General features: G+C 38.2%; 1 protein-coding gene across 1 annotated transcript in view; it reads right to left on the bottom strand.

Annotated features, from left to right (window-relative positions):
* Positions 1 to 24,704, bottom strand: part of Arid2 (AT-rich interaction domain 2) — a 146,959-nt gene that overhangs the window by 73,382 nt on the left and 48,873 nt on the right. The window lies entirely within an intron of this gene.

Here is a 24,704-nt window from a genome sequence, read left to right as displayed (position 1 = left end):
GTCATCCGAGATGAGGGAAACTCAAATGAGTCCATAAGATCAGGCTGTAGTTCCGACTGACGGGCGAGGATTCAGCCAATTGTGGGTGGAACCACTCCTGGGCAGGCGGTCCTGGGCAGGCGGTCCTGGCTTCTATAAGAAAGCAGGCTGAGCAAGTCATGAGGAGCATACCATTAAACAGTACCCCTTTTCATGCCCTCTGCATCAGCTCCTGCCCTGACTGGGTTTCTGAGCTCCTTTCACTGATGAACAGTGATAAGGAAGTGTAAGCCAAATAATTCCTTTCTTCCCCCCACTCCCAGTACCCCTCAAAGACAGGAAAATTAATGTCGGAGTAATTGAAAGACAAGCTCTAGGAGTTAACAGACACAGACATGTTAAGCCTCAGGTATACCACTTCTGACAAAAAAAAAAAAAAAAAGGTAATTCAGCTGATTTAAGTTTCAGTGACCAGGTCTGAAGCTTCAGATAATAATACTGGAAGCTAACTGAAGAAGCTGTGCTGAGCATTAAATGGTGTATATTTTAACTATACTGTAAAAGGCCGTTAGGTCACCACTAAGAAGCAATAATAAAGGTAGATTCATATGGTAACAATGGGGTTTTTACTGTAGTAGCAGTAGCTATACTCCTACCAAGAAAGCCTGTAATATTTCCAATGGCCAAATGAAAGAAATTCAACACTTGTTGTCCTATATATAGAGATAACTCTATTGAGTTCTATTTTCTGCAATGATATAATGGACTCCTTTTAATAACTATGGAAGACTGATTTTGATTACTTTACAAATTAATTTTTGTATTTGGGATTGAGTCGTCAGATTTTTCAACTTACTGTTCCTTTACCAACATTTCAGGGGGAAATGAAGTAACTGGAAAAGTATTTTAGGTACTTGGATCTGGCCTATATTCTTGATTCAAAGTGAAGCTTCCCCCCCCCCCTTTTTTTAAAAGCTATATAGTCACTGTAAACATAAATAAAAAGATGATTCCCTGGTCTTGAAGTCTACCACAGGCTCACTCCATATTTCAAAATATTTGTGATACTTTTATTTATCAACATGTAACAGCAATGCACCAATTTACTCAATTGATAGCAATTCAGTTCTCCAGTGACACATATAGGCTATTTTGTTTTACAGTTGCTGTCAACAAATCATGCTATAATTATGTATGTATGAATTATTTTATTTCTTTTATTTGCAATCGTTCACAGCCATCTGTAGGCACATATATGGTGCATAAAAATGTATACAGATAACACATACACACATAACATAAAATAAATCAATCTTTTAAAAAAAACTTTAAAAACTACATGGAAAACTGTCACTAGTTTATTTTCCCCTTCTAGGTCTCTCTGAAAGTAAGGGGGTAGGGCTTCCAGGATGGGATAGAAAGACGCTCTACCATTGAAACCCACACCGTCATACTCAAATGACTGACATCTTACAACAGTCAAAAGTTTTGAAAAGTTACAAGCTATCAGTTAACATTTGAAAAAGAAAAGTGTTTTCCCATGTAATAATCAAGCCACACTTCTGAAACTGTACAGACAGGTGGAAGCAATACATAATAGAAGTGTGAGCCCTTAGCAAGCAATGGCATTTTATTTCAAGGAACTTGTCTTCCTTGATATAATCTGCATCACAATGAAAAAAATTTAAAATAACTGCAAAAATAATACCAATTTACTGCCTGAAAAATAAGGAATTAAATTATCTCCCTTCACCCATCCCAAGTTCTCCATTTAAGCTCAAATAGGTCAGAACTTTGAAAACTAATGAGCCCAACACATCTCTACTGCACAGGTAGAACGTCTTCAGTTTGATCCTGGAGATGTCCCAGGCAGTAGTTTACAGTCTAAAAGAATGACTGAGAATAGACAGTCCCACATACATCAAGCTGATTCTTCTTGTTGTTAACCAAGTTATCATAGAAAGAATATGCATAAATTTAGACATAAAACTATGGAGTAGGGTAACAAAAGAAATGTTTGGGCTGCTAAGAACGATTTCAGACTAAATTTTAGATATTAACCTTGCTGAGGTAAAGTAGCTGTGAAAGGATCTACAGGGAAGATGGGTGGGCAGGCCAGTGTTACAATACCTTTCTGTCACCTCTACTCAGCTCATTTACTCGAGACTATAATTTTCAGTGAGATTATTATGACAGAACATAATCCAGCATGCCATCTTCCACTTGTGTGTTGTGATACCCAATAAATGTTAGCGTGTACCAGGAAATATATATTGAGTGGACAATAGGAATCTTCTATGTCTAGAAAGTTTAAAGGTCATGACCTTCGGGCTATTAAAAAGGAACAAACCCAGATAAAACAAAAACAACACAAACAGGTTCTCCTGGAATGTTTGAAAAAGAGTGAACATACCCATCAGCAGTATTAGCATTTCTCCCTGTTACTCCTCCTCTTGTCTTGCCTGTGTGAGTTGATTCATAATTACCCTGTCTTTGGTTTTATTTTCTCTTTTTGTATATTGTGAAAATGTATCACTCTGATTGGTTTAATAAAACGCTGAAGAGTCAGGCAGAATTTTCAGGCACAGAGACCACTGGGGGGAAGAAACAGAGAAACCAGGGACACCAGAGCAAGCAGGATGAGCATTACAGAGATAAGGTAATAAAGCCACTAGGCAGCAAGTAAATTAATAGAAATGGGTTTGTTTGAGTTATAAGAGCTGGTCAGAAACAAGCCTAAGCTATTGGCCAAATTTTCAAATTAATAAAAAGTCTCTGTGCCATTATTGGGGAGCAGATGATCCTGATGAAAAATCTTCTTACACCCTGTAATTTTTGCTTTTATTTTGATACCTACCAATGCAAAGATAGACAGTTTTTAACAACTATATCCAAAGTTATTTGCCTGTTGTGGAAGGAGCTTGTCTTCATTCATACAAGATTTCAATAGCTGTTTCCCTAACAAATACATTTTCTAGGAAATTCTATAATAGTCTTAATATATATTTAAAAAACTTGATACTATGGATTACTTTTGTGAACAGCCTTATTGGGGATCTGATCTCTCAAAATACAAAAGTCTTTATTAAATCATGAATGTGGCACTGGAGAGATGGCTCAGAGGTTAAGAGCACTGGCAGTTCTTCCAGAGGTTCTGAGTTCAATTCCCAGCAACCATATCTTCTGACCTGCAGACAGACATAACACTGTATACATGATTTAAAACACACACACACACACACACACGTGGAGGCAAAACTAAAATAACAATAACAAAAATACCAGGAAGGCTTGGAATTAGGCTTTACAAGCTCCAAAGACAGTAATTACAACCCAGACTATTATACCCAACAAAACTTTATCTCACAAGAAAAAGAGAGTGAAGTTTCCACAGTAAAGACAAGATTAAAAGAAAAAAAAAGTATGTAGGGTCTCTATGGCAGTTCTACAGAAGACAACTGAAGGAATCCTTTATCATGGAAAGAAAGATAAATACATCTATGAGGCTATAGGAAAGAATAAATGATGCTAAAGCAAACATGAAACAGGAAAACAAAAAGTACTATAAAATTAACAATAATGACAGGTGCTTTTGTCTTTTTTTAAAAAAAATAATTTATTTAACTTTATTTCATGTGCATTGGTGTGAAGGTGTCAGATCTCCTGGGACTGGAGTCACAGACAGTTGTGAGCTGCCATGTGGATGCTGGAATTTGAACCTGGATCCTCTGGAAGAGGAGCCAGTGCTCTTAACCTCTGAGCCATCTCTCCAGCCCTGCTTTTGTCTTTTTGATCAAAGTTAAACTGTAATTACTATATTGTATACAGGTGGGAAAAGTGACCCTTGTCTTGTTTCTGATTTTAATAGAAATGCCATAAAGTTCTCCTGTTAGTATGATACTGACTTTAGGATTTTAGTTTATTGCCATTAGGATATTGAAATATGCTCCTTCTATCTCTAGTTTCTGTCTGGCTTTTGTCAAGGAGTGACAAATTTTGTCAAAAGGCTTTCCTGAATCTTCTGAGATGATCTTGTCTTTCCTGAAGGAATCCTTTATCATGGAAAGAAAGATAAATACATCTATGAGGCTATAGGAAAGAATAAATGATGCTAAAGCAAACATGAAACAGGAAAACAAAAAGTACTATAAAATTAACAATAATGACAGGAATGAATACATCTCTCTAAGTAGCAAATCTGTGAAGCTAAATTAATAACCACCATATTACAGGAACCCATTCAACACAACTCTGAATGCCAATGGTCTCGATATTACAACCCAATAACTAAGTTGAGGGATCAGACTTACAAACAACAGGTGTTCACATTGAAATGAAAAGAGAAGTCCAATAGTGATGTACCTAAAGGCCTTGGAAAATCAACAAGCCAAACTCAAAACCAATAAACTGAAGGAAAATAAGAACAGGGTAGAAATTAATAAAATACAAATGAAAAAATTAAAAGAATTAATGAAGTCATTGAAAAGATAAATAAGATTAACAAACAAACCATTTGCTAAATTACCCAAAACAAAGACTGATTTAATGTTAGAGACGTAAAGACATTATATATCCAGTATTACATATACTTAAAAATTCATAATACAAAAAACTAGAAAATTTAAAAGAAACAGATCAATTTCTAGACACATATGCCCTATCAAACAAAGTTAAGTCAAGAAACAATAAGCATTTTAAACAGACCTATAGCAAGACATAATTCTGAAGCAGTAAGAAATAAACATTAAAAAGCCATGTCCAGATGTATTCACTGTTGAAGTCTACAAGACCTTTAAAGAGAAAAACAACTGGTTTTTTGTTTTGTTTTGTTTTTTAATTTTTTTGTTTTTGAGACAGGGTTTCTCTGTAGCTTTGGAGCCTGTCCTGGAACTAGCTCTTGTAGAACAGGCTGGCCTCGAACTCATAGAGATCTACCTGCCTCTGCCTCCCGAGTTCTGGGATTAAAGGCATGCACCACCATCACCCAGTGAAAACACCAACTACTTATAAAACATTAAAAAAAGTGCAAATGGATTAAAGACCTCACTATCAGTCAGAACACATTGAACCTGATAGAAGAGAAAGTGGGAAGTACCCTACATCAGATGGGCACAGGAGATCGCTTCCTATGTGTAACCCCAACAGCTCAGACATTAAGGGCAACATTGAATAAATGGGACCTACTAAAACTGAGAAGCTTCTGTAAACCAAAGGACACTGTCACCAAGACAAAAAGGCAACCTACTGACTGGGAGAAGATCTTCACCAACCCCACAACAGACAAAGGTCTGATCTCCAAAATATATAGAGAACTCAAGAAACTAGACTGTAAACTGCTAATTAACCCAATTAAAAAATGGGGCACTGATCTGAACAGAGAATTCTCAGCAGAGGAAGTTCAAATGGCCAAAAGACACTTAAGGTCATGCTCAACCTCCTTAGTGATCAGGGAAATGCAAATCAAAACAACTTTGAGATATCTTACACCTGTCAGAATGGCTAAAATAAAAAACTCCAATGATAGCCTTTGCTGGAGAGGCTGTGGAGGAAGTGGTACCCTCATCCATTGCTGGTGGGAATGCAATCTTGTGCAACCACTTTGGAAATCAGTGTTTCGGTTACTCAGGAAATTCGGGATCAACCTACCCCTGGACCCAGCAATACCACTCCTGGGAATATACCCAAGAGATGCCCTATCATATGACAAGAGCATTTGTTCAACCATGTTCGTAGCAGTATTATTTGTAATAGCCAGAACCTGGAAACAACCTAAATGCCCCTCAATGGAAGAATGGATGAAGAAAGTGTGGAATATCTACACATTAGAGTACTACGCTGCGGTAAAAAACAATGACTTCTCAAATTTTGCATACAAATGGATGGAAATAGAAAACACTATTCTGAGTGAGGTAACCCAGACCCAAAAAGATGAATATGGGATGTATTCACTCATAATTGGTTTCTAGCCATAAATAAGGGTCACGGAGTCTACAATTGGTGATCCTAAAGAAGCTAAGTAAGAAGGATAACCAAAGGAAAAACATATAGTTATCCTCTTGGCTATGGGAAGTAGACAAAATTGCTGGGGAGAAAATTGGGATCTTGGGGGTGGGGTGGGATGGGGGTAAGGGGAGACGGGGAGAGAAAAGGGAGAAGGGGAGAATGGGGGGAACTAGGGGAAAAAGGAGGATTGGGATAAAGGAAGGTCGGATAGGGGAGCACGGAAGCACAATTCTTAGTTAAGGGAGCCACCTTAGGGTTGGCAAGAGACTTGAACCTAGAGTGGCTCCCAGGAGCCCAAGCCGAGGTCCCCAGTTAGTTCCTTGGGCAGCTGAGGATAGGGAACCTGAAATGACCCTATCCTATAGCAATACTGACGAATATCTTGCATATCATCATAGAACCTTCATCTGGTGATGGATGGAGATAGAGACAGAGACTCACACTGGAGCACTGGACTGAGCTCCCAAGGTCCCAATGAGGAGCAGAAGGAGGGAGAACAAGAGCAAAGAAGTCGGGACCACGAGGGGTGCACCCACCCACTGAGACAGTGGAGCTGATCTATTGGGAGCTCACCAAGGCCAGCTGGACTGTGACTGAAAAAGCATGGGATAAAACTGGACTCTCTGAACATGGCGAACAATGAGAGCTGATGAGACGCCAAGGACAATGGCAAGGGGTTTTGATCCTACGTAATGTGCTGGCTTTGTGGGAGCCTAGCCAGTTTGGATGTTCACCTTCCTAGATATGGACGGAGGGGGGAGGACCTAGGACTTACCACAGGGCAGGGAACCCTGACTGCTCTTTGGACTGGAGAGGGAGGGGGAAAGGAGTGGGGGGAGGGGGAGAAGGGTGGGAGGAGGGGGAAGGAAATAGGAGGCTGGGAGGAGGTGGAAACTTGTTTTTTTTTCTTTTTCTCATTTTCTCAATTAAAAAAAAGTTTAAAAAAATAAATAAATAAAAAGACAAAAGCAGGAAATAAAAGGGAAACAAAAAAGAGCTTTCCTATATACCAAATAGTTACATCTGCTGAGAAAAAATAAGTCAGAATTGATCTTCCAATTGTGTAAGTAAGTAAGTAAAATTAAATAAATAAAACTAAAATAAGGTTTGGAGCAAACCTTAGCAAGAAAGCAAAAGATTTATACAATAAACCTTCAAAACACTGAAGAAAAACTGTGAGTCAGTACAACAGGAGCGACAGCCCCAGCTGGTAAAGCACCTGCTATAGAAGCATGAGCACCAGAGGTTAGGTTCCTAGTACCATGGAAAAAGAATCCCCAGCGCTTGTTAACAAGTGATCTAGACAAATGAATGAGCTCCAAGTGCACTAAGTGACCCTGTTTCAACAAAATAAGGTGGAGGGTTGGAGATATAGCTCAGTGGTAGAGTGTTTCCTTAGCTGCATACCACTCGGGGCTCAAAACCCAAACCACAAAATATGGATTTTTAATGAAAGAGCAATTGAGCACACTACCAAATGTACATGCATGGACACTCACTCTCTCTCTCTCTCTCTCTCTCTCTCTCTCTCACACACACACACACACACACACACACACACACACACACAGAGACACACACAGAGAGAGAGAGAGAGAGAGAGAGAGAGAAAAGCAAGACAGCAGAAGTTGGCAAGACTTTCATATCTATAGCAAGAGAGTCCACATAGACATACACAGAGCTACCTGCACATCAGTTTGTTACAACAGATGTTATGAAGCCAGCCTAGTACCCAACAACAGTGGGTGGGTAAGGAAAATATGCTAAGCACAAGGAAACCATATCTGCCACAAATAATGAAGTCATGTCATTTAAAGTTTGGCTTAATTTCTTTTTCTATCTGTGTATTGTGGGTTGAAAGAAAATCACCCCTATATGCTCACAAGGAGTCGTACTATTAGGAGGTATGGCCTTGCTGGAGTAGATGGGGCTTTGTAGGAGGAAATATGTCACTGGGGTCAGACAGGCTTTGGGGTCTGAAATCAGACTCTCAAACCAGGCCTAGTGGTACGCAGACTCTTCCTGCTACCTGCGGATCAAGATGTAAAACTCTCAGCCCCTTCTCCAGCACTAAGTCTGCCTGAGTGCCTTCATGCTTCCCAGAATGATGATAATAGACTAAACCCCTGAAACTGTAGGTCAGGCCCAATTAAATGCGTTCCATTACAAGAGTTGTCTTCACAGCAATAGAAACCCTGACTAAGACACTGTGAGTTTACTTCTAGGAAATGAAAGATACTTAACAAACGAGAGAACATAGTAGAAACATAAACACAGCTCTCCTTCCTTTTTTTATTTTTTGTTTGGGTTTTGTTTTTTAAGACAAGGTTTCTCTGTGTATTCCTGGCTGTGCTAGAACTTTCTCTGTAGATCAGGCTGGCCTCGAACTCAGATATCTCCCTACCTCTTCCTCCCACAGTTTTATTTCAATAGCCAAATCATCATATTTTCAGTTTGTATGTGAATTCGAAGTGCATATGTATTTCTTGAGTGTCCACATGATGAATATGTGCGCACGCGTGTGTGTGTATGTGTCATAGGTCAGTATCAGTTGTTTTCCTCTGTTGCTATCTACCTCCTTTTTTAGAGACAGGGTCTTAGTGAGCATGGACCTCACTAAAAGATTAGCTACCCAGTGAGCAAGAGGGTTCCTCTGGTCTCTGCCTACTCGGATCTGGGATTACAGGTATAGGTCACTATGCTAAGATTTTTTATGTGGATGCTGGCAATTCCAACTCAAGTCCACCTACTTGTATAACAAGTACTTTACTGTCCCCATTCTGCTAAATTCTCTGCATTTCCCAATATTACAATAAGTCTATTCAACAGATCAACATGTCCACTCATTAAACTACAAATGCAAGATGGAACATTCTCGTCTTGTTCTCAGTGACATAACTTGAACAGTTAATATTGATCAAGCAAGTATATTTTGAGCTCTTACAGTAATCTGCTTGGTATAGTATATATTCACCTCAAAACTTACAGAATCCAGATGACAATAACTGATCAGGCAAACAGAACCAAGTTCAGATCGCTGACATCTATTCCTTGACTTGACACTAATTTCCTACAGGTTGTTCTTTACACCACACACTTTCATGACCTGAAGGAAGGTGTGAAGTATAACGAGCATGGTAGCTTGAAAATGACCATGTGGTTTTTGGAGCAATGTGGAAAACTTTGAGACTTTGGACTAGAAAAGTGGGTGAATGCTGTAAGCAGAGCTTAGTGGGACATCCTAGTAAAAGTTTGGAAGACAGCAGTGCTGAGAGCAGTGTGGACTATGGAGGCCTAACTCAATGTTTCAGAGGGGAACAGTATTAACAACTGGGCTACAGACCTTTCTTGTGATAGTCTGGCAAAGAATATGGCTGCTTTATTGCCCTTGTCCTAAGAATTTGCCAGAGAATAATTTGGAAAAATAATGGGCTGATTTCTTTGACAGAAAATTCAAGGCAAGCATATATTGACACTATGGTATGGTTATTAGTAATCACTCTTAAGCAGATACTCAATAAAAAAGAGCAAGTAGATGTCTCAGTTACTTCTAGTGATGTGAAAAGATACAATGACCAAGACAACTTTGAAAAGAAAGAGTTTATTAGTGCTTACAGCTTCAAAGGGTGAGTCCAGGACTATCATGGTGGGGAACATGGCAGCAGGCAGGCATTGTGCTAGAGCAGTTACTGAGAGCTTGCATCCTTATGCACAGGGCGGGGGGGGGGGAGCTAACTAGGAATGGTATGGGCTTTTGAAATCTCTAGCTCCACACCTGATGACACACCTCCTCCAATGAGGCCCTACTTTTCTAAACCTTCCAAACAGTTACACCAACTGGGGACTAAGTATTCAAATATATTACCCTATAGGGGTGAAAAAGTTTGAAGAGAGAACAAGCATCATGAAATTAAGGAGAGGCCTGATCTCAATTGAAATAAAGAGAAGATGGCCCTAGCCCAAGACACCACCCAGTCAGCTTCCAACATGAGGGAAAAAAAAGGGGGGGGGGTGGCTGCGCTCAAGAATTTGCTGCTCCTAAAAAGCAACAACAAAGAAAATGTGCTGCAACTGTGATTCAAGGAGGGGAAGCCAGGCTTCATATTAAGTGGGGAGCCAAACTTGGCAGTATTCGCATGCATTTCTCACTTTAGAGTCAGGAAAGATACATGAGTAAAGGGTTGTGGACTCTCCCTCCACATTAATAGTGAGCCACTAAGGTTAGGCATATGTCAGGGGAGTGCCATTACATGAAACTTTGAAAATGAAGTTTAGATAGTGCTAGAGACCTCAAGATGATAAAGAATGTTTGCCTAGGAGAGCTGCAGATGGGACAGAATCAGACTGAGAGAAGTAGGCTGCAAGCAACAAGTCATTTAAGCCCCCTGACATTAGACATGGAGCTGTAGTATTTGGTTTGTTCTGCTTGGTTTTGGCCTTGCTTTGCTTCAGTATTCTCTTATTAAGCCCATATTCCTCCCTTTTGGAGTGGAGAATGTATATTCTGTGCCACTGTATGTTGAAGTATGTGATTTGCTTTTTGAGTTTACAAGAGTTTAGAACTGAGAGATTGCCCTGAGTCTCAATAGAGGCTTTAAAATTTTGAGTTTTAAACAGTGTAGAGACTGAAAAACTATAGTGATTTTTTGAAGTTGCTGCATTTTGTATTGATGTGGCCATGAGTCAAGTGAGCCAGAAATATGGTGGCCTGAATGAGAATGTCCCCATAGGCACATGTTTGAATATCTGGTCCCTGGTTTGTGAAGGATTAGGAATTGTGGAGGCGGTGTGAAACTGGGAGCAGACTTTGAGGTTTTAAAAGACACACACCAACAAAAACAACAAGGTATCAAATTAATATAGAATTCAATGGTACTTTTCAATTTAAGCCTTTATTTGTGAGTGCCGAAGCTTTAGCTCAGTGGTAGAGGACTTGCCTAGCACAGGTCAGAATCAGTTTCCATCCTCAGCATGCTAAGAAAGCACATATTATGATCAACACAATAGAGACAACTGCTTGTTTAAAACAGCACCAACTAACATTATAAAGAATGTAGAAAAAGGTACTAGTCTTCTAGTCATATCTAATAAATTAATTAGAAAAGCTGGACAGGGTTTCAGAAGATTTGACTAATCAAATATTAAATCACATAGAAAATAAAATTAAATTTAACATCATATATCTCATAATGTATATTTTGTAACCATAATGCAATTTGGATATTTTCTTTCTTAAACACTGGAAAAACTAAAACAACTTTTGCTGTGGAACAATGGTCTTGTACCCTGTAAAGATTTGTCACTTCTACTGGTTTAACAAAATGCTGATTGGCCAATAGCCAGGCAGGAAATAGAAGCAGGGTGACCAAAACAGGAGAATTTTGGGAAGAAGAAAAGCTTAATCTGCAGTCGTCACCCAGACACAGAGGAAGCAAGATGAGAATGCCTCACTGATAAAAGGTACCAAGCCATGTGGCTAACACAGACAAGAATTATGGGTTAATGCAAGTTATAAGAGTTAATAAGAAGCCTGAGCTAATAGGCCAACCATTCTAAAATTAATGTAGACCTCTGTATGTTTCTTGGGGACTGAACAGCTGTGGGACCAGGAGGGACAGAAACCTCTGTCAACAAAGTTTTAATTATGTTACAATCCTATTCCATGCACAAAAGCACAGAAAGTAATACAATTCATGATTAATCTTTCAGTCAGTCAATCTGTGTGATGGAAGAGAAGTATTTTCATATGAAGCCTTCTGAAACATGGCAGGAAAAGATAGCAGGACTCACAGCTATCTCTACTTCTGAGCCTAAAATAAATAAACTTCTAAGAAAAAAAGTAAAGTAGTTTCCAGAATCAATTACTTATTAGAAGCCTTCAGAAACTTGGGTACTATTTATAGAAATTTAAAGGATTCACGGATTATTCTTACAAAACACTTTTTGAGAGAATGGTATAGTGGGGAGTACAAGAGAAACTAGGTTAAATAAACCACATGAAATGGCAATTTGTATCCCTTCCAGGTACTGATGAGCTATGAAAGTTGTCTGCATGTTTGTTTCATAATAGGATCCAGCCCTCTACAATGAAAATGACATATTTCTGAAGAAAGAGATAGAAACACTAGAAATGATAAAATATCTCAAGTTCATAGACTGGGAGAATATTATCAGATGACCATCTGACCAAAAGCCACATAAAGATTTAATGCAATTGAATCAAATCCCCATCTCATTTTCCATAGAAATAGGAAAGGAAAAAAATTATACTAAAATTCACATTGAACCACAAAAGACCCTGAATAGTCAAAGCAAACCTGGGCAAAAAGAACAATGCTGAGGGGACTGGTCATTTCATTCTTCAAAATACATTATAGAGGCACAGTAATAAAATCAATATGGTACTGACACAAAAAGAGACATTCAGATTAATGGTACAAAACAGGAGACCCAAACATGAATACATGCAATTATAACCATCCGGTATTGACAAAGATGTCAAAAACATACACTGGAGAAAAGAAAGCATCTTCAGCAAAAGCCAGAAGTGCCAGCAAAACTGGATGTCTACACATAGAAGAACGAAATTAGATTAATATCTAATGTCTTGCACAAAAACTAACCCCAGATGAATCAAAGACCTAAATGTGAAGCACTGAAATTTCTAGAAAAACCCAAAGGCAATGCTCTATAAAACATAGGTGAAGGAAAGGACCTTCTAATTAGAAACTCCTTTGTTCAAGAATTGAGGCCAATAATTGACATGTAGGACTTTATAAAACTAAAAAGTTCTGCAGAACTAAAGAAACAAGCAATTGTGTTAAGATGAAGGTTACACAATGGAAGAGAATCTTTGCTAGCTATACATCTGACAAAGGATTAATATTTAGAATATGTAAGAACTCAAAAAATAAAGAATCAAAACATAAAAGATATGTTTGGGAAAAAAAGGGCCTGGTATCTGAATAGAGAGTTCTCAAAAAATAACAACAACAAATGGCTAAGAAATATCTTTAAAAGTATTCATAAACCCCTAGCAATGACAGAAACAAATCAAAACAATTTTGAGATTTAATCTTACATCAGTCAGAATGACAAAGATAAGAAAACAACTAAACATGCTGGAAAGGACGTGGGGAAAGTGAAAGGGGGATCCCCATTCACTGTGGGTGGGAGTACAGACTGGTCTAGTCCTTCTGAAAAAAGTGTAGAAAAAAAAATCTCAAATAGCTAAAAATAAATCTACCATATGACCCAGCTATACCATTCCTTGGCACATGCTCAAAGGACTTGACATCACACTCCAGTTACTTGCTCATCTATGTTCATTTACAATATAGGAAATAAAAACAACATAAACACCCTTCAAGAGACTAATGGATAATGAAAATGTGGTACATATACGCTATAGGATACTACTCAGAAAGAAAAATAAAACCACAAATTTTGGAGATAAGAGGGTAGAAGTAAAAAGGATCCTATTGAGTCAGGAAGTCCAAACCCAGTAAGACAAATGTCGCATGTACCCTCTCAATTTTGGTTTCCAGTTTCAAATGCTCAGGTGAATATGCAACTTGGAATAACCACAAAAACTAAAGTATAAAGGGACCTAGAGAAGAGAGTAGAGAGGGGAACAGCAGTGTACAAGGAATTTGAAGAGGGAAATAGGAAAATGGGAGAGAATAATTTGAGTTCGGGGAGGTCAATACAGAAGGAGAAGGAAGTTGAAGGATAAAATAACTGCAAGAATGTCTGGAAAAGTCATAAAGAATCCTATTATCTGCTTATCTAAAACTATGTCTTTGTGTATGCATATAGATATACAGTTTAAATGAACTTTTCCTACCTGAGCTGCCAATGCCCATCCCCCATAAATCATAAACTATTTAACAAAAACCTTAACACCAGGTATTTGAAATCCCCTATCTAGCTGTTGGTGACATGAGATTTCCAAAACATTATAGCCTATTGCTGTTTCCCTTGCTTGCGTCCCAGAGGCTGAAGGTAAGTAATTCCCTACTGCTGAAAACATAATGTACTTTGTACACAGGCCAGATCTGACCCAAAAGCCTCTTTTCTGTGGTCTACCTTTCATAGAACCAAAAGATACCATGGCAGGCTTCCAAGGGAAGGAAGCAGCCAACAGTCATACCTAGCTACAATGTACATCAACTACAACAATGATCAGCATGGCAGGATATCCTTAAGGATACAGTAGTGGCATACATACCTTGGAGGTAACCAGAAACTCTCTAATTGTGGTATATTTCTCTGTGTGTCATAAAAACACTCGATTACTGAAGATAAAATACCACACAGTTCAGAAACAGTTCTTGGAGGAATTGAACTGGTACTAACATGGAAGCCTTCTCCCCCAGGGTTAGCTTTCCTCAGAAGGTGCCATGTAAGCTGACAAGGGAAAAAAGTAATCAATAGTCCTATCCAGCTGTAAGGTATGAATGCAAACCACAATGATGATGGGCTTGACAAAACATCCTAATGATACAACAATGCCACTTACATCCTGGGGTAAAAAGCAGCTGTCTAACCAAACTTAAAAAGAAATTTATGAGTGGTACTGCAAACCTAGCCAGCTAAGAACGACTGGAGAGGTCATAGACCCTAGGAGAACTTAACACTGCTATTTTCCTAAATCACTATAGCTACTAAATACATTCTAAATATTTATTCTTTTATCCACAGGCAAAAGCAGTTCTCACCCAGAAAGCTTCTTTTTGCAACACACATAGGCAACTAAAAGCTCTATAATTGGTCAAAATGCAAAGAATAAGAGGGGTGTTGCTTACTGCCTTGATCCTCATGGCTTGTTCAGCCTGCTTTCTAATAGAATCCAGGAACACCAGCCCAGGTGTCCACAAACTGGGCTTTCCCCTATCATTTACTAATTAAGAAAATGCTCTACAAGTTTGCCTGCTTACCGACAGTTCTTAATAGAGACAATTTCTCAACTAAGGCTCCCTCCTCTCAGATGACTTTAACATGTGTCAAGCTGACGTAAAACTAGCCAAAACAGGGGCTAACTAAAATTAAATAATAAGGCATGGTGGTACATGACTTTAATCCCAGTTCTTGGGAGGCAATGGCAGGCGGATCTCTCGGAGTTTAACGCCAGCCTGGTCTATAGAGGGAGTTATCTGAATAGCCAGGGCTACACAGAGAAACCCTGTCTCAAAAAACTTAAATAAATAAAAGTGATAAACTGATTTAAAGTTACAATAGTTGAAACAGGAAAAGGTGAACCCCTAGAATAGTACATAACAAATCAGATGTCTAGTATAAAAATGAAATATTTCAAATATATGTTAGATATAGCATTTCTATCATTCATACTAAGATAATCATTTGGGTGTTGTAATAGGAGCGGCGGGGCTGCGTCCCCGGCACTCGGCTGCCCCCACGGCTAGGAGCTGCGGTGGGCTGTGTTCCCACCCAGCTCCGCACGGCTAGCTTTACCCGAAATAATTACACGGAAACTGTATTCTTTTAAACACTGCTTGGCCCTTTAGCTTTAGCCCTTACTGGCTAATTCTGATATACCGATCAACCCATCTCTAATAATCTGTGAGCACCGGTCTTACCGGGAAGATTCTAGCATAAGTCCATCCTGGGTCGGAGCTGGGGCATGGCGTCTCTCTGAGGTGTCTGCTCCCGAGAGGAGAGCTGTGGAGTCTGAGCTCACTTCCTCTTCCTCCCAGCGTTCTGTTCTGTTTACTCCTCCCACCTATCTTCTAACCAATGAGGACCAAGCAGTTTCTTTTTAATTAACCAATGACCTTCCTCCATCATTTCCCCTTTTTCGGTTTAAACAACAACAAAAAAAAAGGCTTTAACTTTAACATAGCAAAATTACATATAACGAAACAGTTATCAAGTAAAAGTTGCAATAATCTTTATCATAACTAAGGAAAACTATAACTGTGACTAACTATTCTTAACTCCATCAAAGACTCCAGAAAGATACAATGCTACCTAAGCAAACAAGAAAAAAGCAACTTTTAAAACTCTAGAAATGACAGAGACATCTCGCTGCCTGGACAGTCACCCAAAGTTCCTCTGTACCGTTGCGGCATCCATCTTCAGCCCTCAGGCCCATGGTATCCAGCAGACATTTCCATAAAGCAGGAAAATTCAAAGTCAGTTCAGTCACTATCTGTTGTGTCCTGCAGAATGTCTTGCAGACTCTTTCATGAATCAGGAACCCCGAAAGATCATCTCACCTTAGGCAAGTTCAGTAGTCCTCTCTCTGCGGGTTCTCTGTGTCCAGTTTATGCAATAGTCCAGGCAAGAGCAGTTTCTTGCCCAAATGGCTATCAAACTCCATAAGGTGCCTCTTCGATGCCCATCTTCCTCTTGAAGTAGATTGGTGCTGCCAGGAGCAGAGTGTCTCATTGTCATGAAAAGTCCTCAGTTATTAAAACATTAAATGTCCTATTCTGTAATCTTTGAAAGACATGAAGAATGTCTATCTAAAATATATCTCTATATATCTAGAAAATCTAACTAACATGACTACAAGCTTTACTATTATCGATGATTATCCATTAACAACCTATATTTCTTAATTATACAGTACATATTTAAATGAACTACACAATCACAATACCTTAATCAAAATCAGAAACACTTATACATTTAACAAAATTGACCTTAAATCTCTATCAATAAAGCAAAATCTATACTAATGCAAATTATTCATATCTATATCATATCCCCCTTTAAATGTAAAAGAACATTTATAAACTATATTTGGGAACATGGGCGCAGTTTTTTCTCTCCAAACTGCTTCCTGCTGAATGGGGGCGTCGTTAATGATTTCAGGGTGTAACCTGTGTGCCAGGTTTATCTCAGTTGGCAGTTGAGTGAAGTAATTTTTTGGGGGTATTCACAGGAACCTTTTGGGAGGTCGTGGTCTATCATACCATATCGGGATAGATGCAATCCACAGGGTCTGGTCCTCTGTGAAAACAAAAGAAGACCCTCTCCAAAGCATCATATCCTTAGACCCAAATTCTGAAATCATACCCTCATGATATCCGTTCTGGTTCCACTTGGCAGCCCATATAATGAAATGTCTCTCTGTACTTAGCTCCTTCACAGTCAAAAATCTTAAAGAAAACACAATGTACATAATCCAGACTCTCTGTAAATTTTCCATTTTTACGTGGCTTATTTTTCTTTATTTTTTTTAATCTCTTAACTATCTGTACTCTGTCTCTTTAAGGACTTTACCTTTTTTTTTTTAAACCATTAACTTTATTCTCTATATTCTTTTTCTTCTCTCTCCCAAGCCTACATACATTCATCCAACAGTGTGACTCATTTAGTGGTCTGAATCTGTCCTATTGTGAATCTGCAATTTTTTTACCATCCAGGAGCACTTTTGATTTGCGCCTTTAAATCACTAGGAGCTTAAGAATCTAAGCTGTGACATTCCTAGGTTAACTTTTTGCGTGTATATCTTTGACCTGGAATAACTCTGTAGACCAGGCTGTCTTTGAACTCTCAGAGATCCGCCTGTCTCTGCCTCCCAGGCATTGGGATTAAAGGTGTTTGCTACTACACCTTGAACTCACAGAGATCTGTTTGTCTCTGCCTTTTAGGCACTGGGATTAAAGGCGTGTGCTACCATGCCTTGAAGTCACAGAAGTCAATCTCCCTCTGCCTTCCACGTGTTAGGATTAAAGGTGTGTACTACCACACACATCAACTCTCTTCCTTTTTTTTTTTACTTTAAGAACTTCAACTTTTAGTCTGCATATATTTTTAACACACTTTAAACCATTCAGAAATTTTCTCTGTCTTTGAATCTCTCTTTACTGTATATCTCTCTTTTTCTGACCACATGAGTCTTTAATTTACCAAGCAATATCAGTAGGACTAAAGCCGTGGCTTTGGCAGCTAGATCCAGCCCATTCCTTAGCTTTCCAGCCTCATGGCTGAGGTACTGGCTGTAGCCGTGTTTACTGCCACAACTCTATGGCGTTTCAAGGTCCCTGCCAGCAAGCGAGCTTCAGCAGCCTGTGCTTGCAAACCGCACTAACTGCCTGCGTAAAAGAGTCAGAGTTTGCCCTGGCAGGACAGTCCAGAAAGCCGGCATTTTTAAACGGCGCAGCTTTTTTCCTGCTACGGCTGAAAACCGAAAAGCATGCGTTCAGCTTTTAGTCAACACCATTTAAGTGTTTCGTGGCAGGACCTCTTAATGAGCTGCAGGGTTTTGCAGCTAAAGCTGAGTCAGGAAGCCTCTCTTAGATGAGGCGCTTGCTTGCCTCTAGCAAGCAGAGTAGACCCGAGAAATTGCCACAAGAAACATGCTTTACTCTATTCTTTTCCAAGCTTTCTCGGGCTTTCTGTGGACTCAGTTAGCCACACGTCTGGGCGCCATTTGGGAGAAATCATTTTTATATTATACTATACTGGTCAAAGTAATTTTTAACTGAAGAACGTTTAAATTAATATATACAATAGTTACATGTATAAATGTGTACTACACTTAACACAATAGTAAGTAATAAGGAATAATTTTCTCAGCATGTAGACAATCAACAAAGAAAGATTTATCTCACTAGAAGTTTCAAACTTTTTAGGCAAAAAGCGACAAAATGCCACAAGACAAAAAAAAAAAAGAAAGAAAATGTATTGCGTAGTATAATCAAAGATGTATTCCCAAATTCCATTATCATTTTTAAGGATTAAAACCAGACTAGCTGCCTAATAGAGAACCGATATATTAAATTTTATGGATGATAAATCTATGGAGCCCATAAAAATGATGCTGTAAAGAATACTTAATAATATGAATATGTAGGATAATAAAAGTTAGAAAATACAGTATTTTAATTTTTATAATGTAATAAGTAGATATATGCAAAGAAAAATAGTTAATGTGTCTACAACAAATGCTGACAATTACTGCTATTAACTACGAATTTTTATAGAAAATGTTTTACTCAGAATTTTCTTTATCAAGAAAAGAACAGACACATGTAAAGAAGATATTTCTTCTAAGACTAGAAACAAAGAAGAGTTTTGAATTATTTTGAAATAGTAAGAACAATTTAAAGAATCGTAAGTTGAGTTTCTACTTTTTCATTATACTAGATAGAAGGCTGTGCAAGAGGAGTCCAGCAGGCAGGAGTAAGGACCCAAGTAAAGTGATAAATCTTCAAGATGGTTTTTGTTGGTGGTGGTTTTTAGAAAAAGAAGAAAAGTTAGGATTTTTTGAGATGGTGCCCAAATAGTAGTAGTAGAATAAATATCTGGAGACAGACATTAAGTAGATAGGCAGCAGCCAGGGTAAAGGAACACGTAAGAGAAACAAACGAGGACTAGTGGGCCTGTGAAGGGAAGGAGAGGAGAGGAGTTAAGAGGATAAAGATGGGAGTGGGAAGAGCAAATCAAAGTAACTGGGAGGGAGAAAAGGGGAGGAAGAAGTAAGGGGAAGAAAATAAGGAAACAGAACGGAGGGGGAGATGCAGCAGAGAGACAACCTGAGATTGATGCTCTGAAGCAATGCTGAAATTAGCTGCAAGTAGCAGCCTCATGAGCAGAGAAGCAGACGGGAGGTGGTAAGGTACATACAGGCAGTTTTAGAAAAGGGTCTTTAGAGGCTGAAGGTTCTAGGTGGGATTTTGACAAAAGTACATGAAATATAACTCTATAGTAAAATGCACCCATCATAAGCTTCATAAAGGTATGATTAATTTCTCAATTATTGCAAAAGATAAAATTTACTTACATTTCTTTAAAAAAAACCAAAAGACTTTTTTAAAAAGTCTAACAATACATTTAAAACCCAAGGGGAAAAGAGAACAGGGGTAAGAAATCACAAGACAGTATAGTTTGACTGAAGTGGTAAGGGTGGCACTTGTAGTAACAGACTTCTGGAACACTGAAAAGAAATCAGGTAAATATGCTGAACTATTCAAGTTACACATAGTGGCTATGAAGGCAGAATATTATGAATCATTTTTCAAAGTCAGTTCCATGGCATATGTAAATTATTTCTCTACTTAGCCACAGAAACAATAAAAATGCACTCTTAGCAGTATAACACCAGCTTCTGCGACTGGTTCTTTCTAATTTACTTATTTACTCCTTCTTTCAAAACTACTCCAGGTCATTAAATAAAAAACATTTTCTAAATAATTTTTAAACAAATAGTAAGCAAACTATAAAAGCATATCAGTGCTAATCAATACAAGCTAATCAATACAAACAATACAAGTATTCTCTTATGCACACAAGATACAATAGACTAACATAACTTTATGGTCAGCAAAGTCTATCTAGAAAAAAATAAACTCACCTCTGAATTTTTCTATCAAGTAGCTACTTTTACAAAACTAACTCTCAGTTGTTTTTCTCTCGTTCCGATCTGGAAACTGCTATAACTATTTCATTGCTTTAATCCTATTTTCTTACACTCATCTCTTTTAAAAGTCATCATATTAGGACACTTTCCAGAAGCTATGTACCCAGCATGAAGTGAAAAGTAACAAGATTTCTCTCAAGCATAATGTAGAATCACTAAGTCGAACTACTTTAAATTTCAGAAATAACTGACAGTAATTTAGGAGAGAAAAGAATGGTAGTTTGTGTTGTAATATTTATAATGTACACTACAGATTGAGCCATAAAACTATAAAAACAAACTGGGATTTGAGTTTGAATGCATGACGCTAAGCATCCCAACAAACATGATTTTTAAAAAGATGGTTCAAGTACGTTGAGACCACTTTACAGACAACTGCTTGTTCGTGGTATTAGTAGCAGGGGACAAATAATGATCTTCAAGGTTATTGTTTCAGCTCCAATAGCTTGTCAAGAGACAGAATCTTTCTCTAAGGCTATTGGTCCTCTGTAAAAGGGGGTTGGTAGTGGACCCAACAGCAATTTCTTCTCACTTGTTGAGAACCTGTTCATCTAAAAGTATTTATAATACTTTTATTATAAATAGTACCTAGTGATATAAACGTTTTAAATCATAACTGATACTTTCATTACCCAGTCATGTTTTCTGTTTTTAAATCTTGTTAATTAGCACCTGTTCCCTTGAGGGCAGAGTAAAACTTAGGAGTACAGAACCCTCTGCTGGAAAGTACAGACTGTAAAGAGGTAAAAGGAACTGAACCAAATCCTGTCTATCCCTCCGCTCCCACTGTTATCTCCCTCAAGGCCCAGGGTACTTTAGTAGAATAATGTGCAGCTCTGCACAGCAGTCTGAAATGCTACTGACTTTTAAGAACAAGACACTGTGGAGTGTGAGAGACGGCTCAGTGGATAAAGCACATACCATTCTTACAGAGATCCTGAGCTGGGTTCCAAGCCATCCATGCCAGGTGGCTCACAAGTCTCTGTGGACATCTGCACTAAAAAGCACTCATGAGTGCACATGTGCACACACACACACACCATTTTAAAAACAAAAAGAAAGATTTTTTTTTTAATTTTTAAAAAAAGAATGAGCATTTAAAGCTGATTCTTGACAAAGCATCTTAGTAGATAATGAACAGAACAAATTAGAGTTGAAGGTGCCAGCATGGGCAAACTAATCATTTACTGATTTCCAGTGAAGTTATGCCACTCCAGACAGTCTGAAGTGTAGGTCCGTTTATTTCTCACAGTGACTAAGGAAGCACTAAATCATGATTCATAAGGTGACGCCAAGGGTACAAAACATGCCACATGCATGACAACCAACTGTAGCATCTCAAGGGCCAGTATTTCATCAACTGAAAATATTAAATGAATTCAATAAAAATAAGAAGCAAAACTAAACGAGATACTTCCAGTAAGTTGAGAAATACGCAATGAATATTTGATTCACCGATATTTTCTTTCTAAACAAAGGACATGGGAACTCAAGAGTAGAGAGGCCCTGCCACCAACAGAAATAAGTGTTTGAGCAAAATCAAATAATACCATCTAGAAATTGACTACATATTCTTTGAGGCGGGGATTAACAAGATGCAGCCACCTGGAGATGTTGCTTGCCCAATCCACTTACAAAACAAAGCAACAAAACCAAAGACAGAAAATCAAACAACAAATAAAAACAAAGAAGAGAAAGGAAAAGATATATTAACTAGGAGACGTTTAAAACACTTTTAGCATTAGGAAGAATATAACTGTGATTCTAAAATTTACTGGAAGGCAAAGTGGACACTGGAAATCAACCTAGAGAACAGAATGGCATTTCTATGAGAAACTTCACATTCATTTTCATGCAAGCTGTAAGTATTATTACCAAATAAAACTGACTTATAAATTAACTGCTATCCACCAAAGCCAACAGAAATGGCCCTGATTTTACAATGATAATTAGATTTTTATGTGTAATTCTTGAGTCAGAAGGACAAACATTTACCACATGCTATTCTAAATGAGGTTATCTTATTCAATTGAAAGTGTACTTAAATATTTAAACAGACATTTTGAGTGTATTAAAAATATCATTAACTACAGATTATGTGGCTACAAAATAGTAAAAAATTGAATGCACGGCTAGAGAGAGGGCTGAGCGATTAAGAGCTCTTGCTACTCTTCCAGAGGACTGGAGTTTGATTCACAAACACCTAGAATTCCAGTTCCAAGTGATCTAATACTCTCTTCTAGCCTCTACAGGCACCCCGACACATGTGTTATTTACTTGCACACACACACGCACATGCATGCACACACATAAAAATAGTCAACGTAAGTCTTGGAGCTAGCGAAATGACTTGATAATTAAGGGTTCAGTTCTTAGCATCCACATGGCAATTCCAGTGGATGTAGCACCTTCTCTGGAGTCCCCGGGCACCAAGCACAATGCAGTGCACATGAGTATATGCAGTCAAAACTCATGCACATAAAAAAAAAATTTAAAGCTATAAAAATTAAATTCAAGGGTCAGGTAGTGGTGGTGCACACCTTTAATTCTGCACTTGGGAGGCAGAGGCAGGTGGATCTCGAGAGTTCAGGGCCATCCTGGTCTACATAGTGAGTTCCAGAATAGCCAGGGCTACACAGGGAAAACCTATCTTGAAAACATACACACACACACACACACACACACACACACACACACACACACATAGAAATTAAATCCAAATGGTTTTCTTATAAACTATGAACTATTAACAATATTTACATAATACCTATAAAATCAGCAGAAAAGACTGTACCTTGCCAGAAAACACTAAATTCCAATATCATTTCCCATACCATCATATTGGTAAATCAATACATAATCATCTTAGGAACAGAAAATCTGATAAAAACAGACCAACAAGTACACACATGTACCTTCCCACTGAGTTCTACACTTTAAGCTTTTCAAAATAGGTAATGAGAGGTTATCCTGCATAGAAAGTAGAGACCATGATCTAGTAAGAGAGTTCAGTGTTACTTGAGATATGGATTTAAAAAAAAGCCTTGCAAGATATTTTTAAATAAGCATAAGGTCTAAAATGGCTATTTTTTTATTTTTTAATATTTATTCATTTATTATGTATACAATATTCTGTCTGCGTGTATGCCCGAAGGCCAGAAGAGGGCACCAGACCCCCTTACAGATGGTTGTGAGCCACCATGTGGTTGCTGGGAATTGAACTCAGGATCTTTGGAAGAGCAGGCAATGCTCTTAACCTCTGAGCCATCTCTCCAGCCCTAAAATGGCTATTTTTATCAAGAGATGGCAGAATAGGTAGGTGATTTAGTGCCATCTTCTTATTGGGCAAAGCTAAAAATACATAACTATGCATTTTACAAGATTTTCCCGTGCCAGTGAAACGACTCAGTCACTAAGATGACAACCTGAGTTCAATCCTGGAAATCACATGGGGGAAAGAACTGACTCCTTCAAGTTGTCCTCTGATGTGGCTTTGTGGTGGATATATGCATGCCTGTGCACACACATACTCTAAATAAATGCACAAAACAAAACACAAAACAAACAAACAAACAAAAAAGCAAAAAAACACCCTAAGGCATGGAGAATAGTGACACTTACTGCACCAAAAGGAAGAAGAATCAAACATGGGCAATATTTAACATGAAGCACTGGGAAGAAGGTGGCTGCAGCCAGCTAGTGCGACTAACAACCTCGAACACTAAAGGACAAGCAAGCAAGCAAACAAAAGCAGCTACGGCTTTGATCAAGACCCTGAAAATTTTCACAGTGGTAGTAGGAGTGAGAAGGTCACAAGGGCTGGGGATACACAGCTCTGTGGTAGAGTGTGGTGGTCCCTACAGTCAGTCCCCGGTGATGGTGGAAAAGAGGAGGAAGGGGCTTCAAATACCTCACACAAGTTTTGTGCTATCTAGGAGACTGGGAAAACTTCTATCCTAAAGCTTAATTAACATGATCCCAGACCACTAATACCCCTAAATTCTTCTTATGTGCCAACATTCAAAACAACAATAGAAAAAGACGAAAGTCTAAGTTCTAAAGAGTTTTCAAATACAGTCAGAGAAAAGACAAACCAGGAAATAATAGAAACAAAAATTGAGAAAATGTACTGAGGTGCTTTGGTTTCTGGCTTCTCAAAGACTCAATTCTCAGGCAATGTTAAGAAAAAGAAGTCTATCCCAGATTGTTAAACACAAACAGCAAAACACAACAACAAAAAAGATGATTTTAAAATAAAAACAACTAGACTTTTTCTTTAAAGGAGCAATATAGAAAGCACATCAGAATGTACTAGAAACTATGGAAGCCA

Source organism: Microtus pennsylvanicus, chromosome 2, assembly GCF_037038515.1.
Source record: "Microtus pennsylvanicus isolate mMicPen1 chromosome 2, mMicPen1.hap1, whole genome shotgun sequence".
NCBI lineage: Eukaryota > Metazoa > Chordata > Mammalia > Rodentia > Cricetidae > Microtus > Microtus pennsylvanicus.
This window is presented reverse-complemented; position numbering and strand designations above follow the sequence as displayed.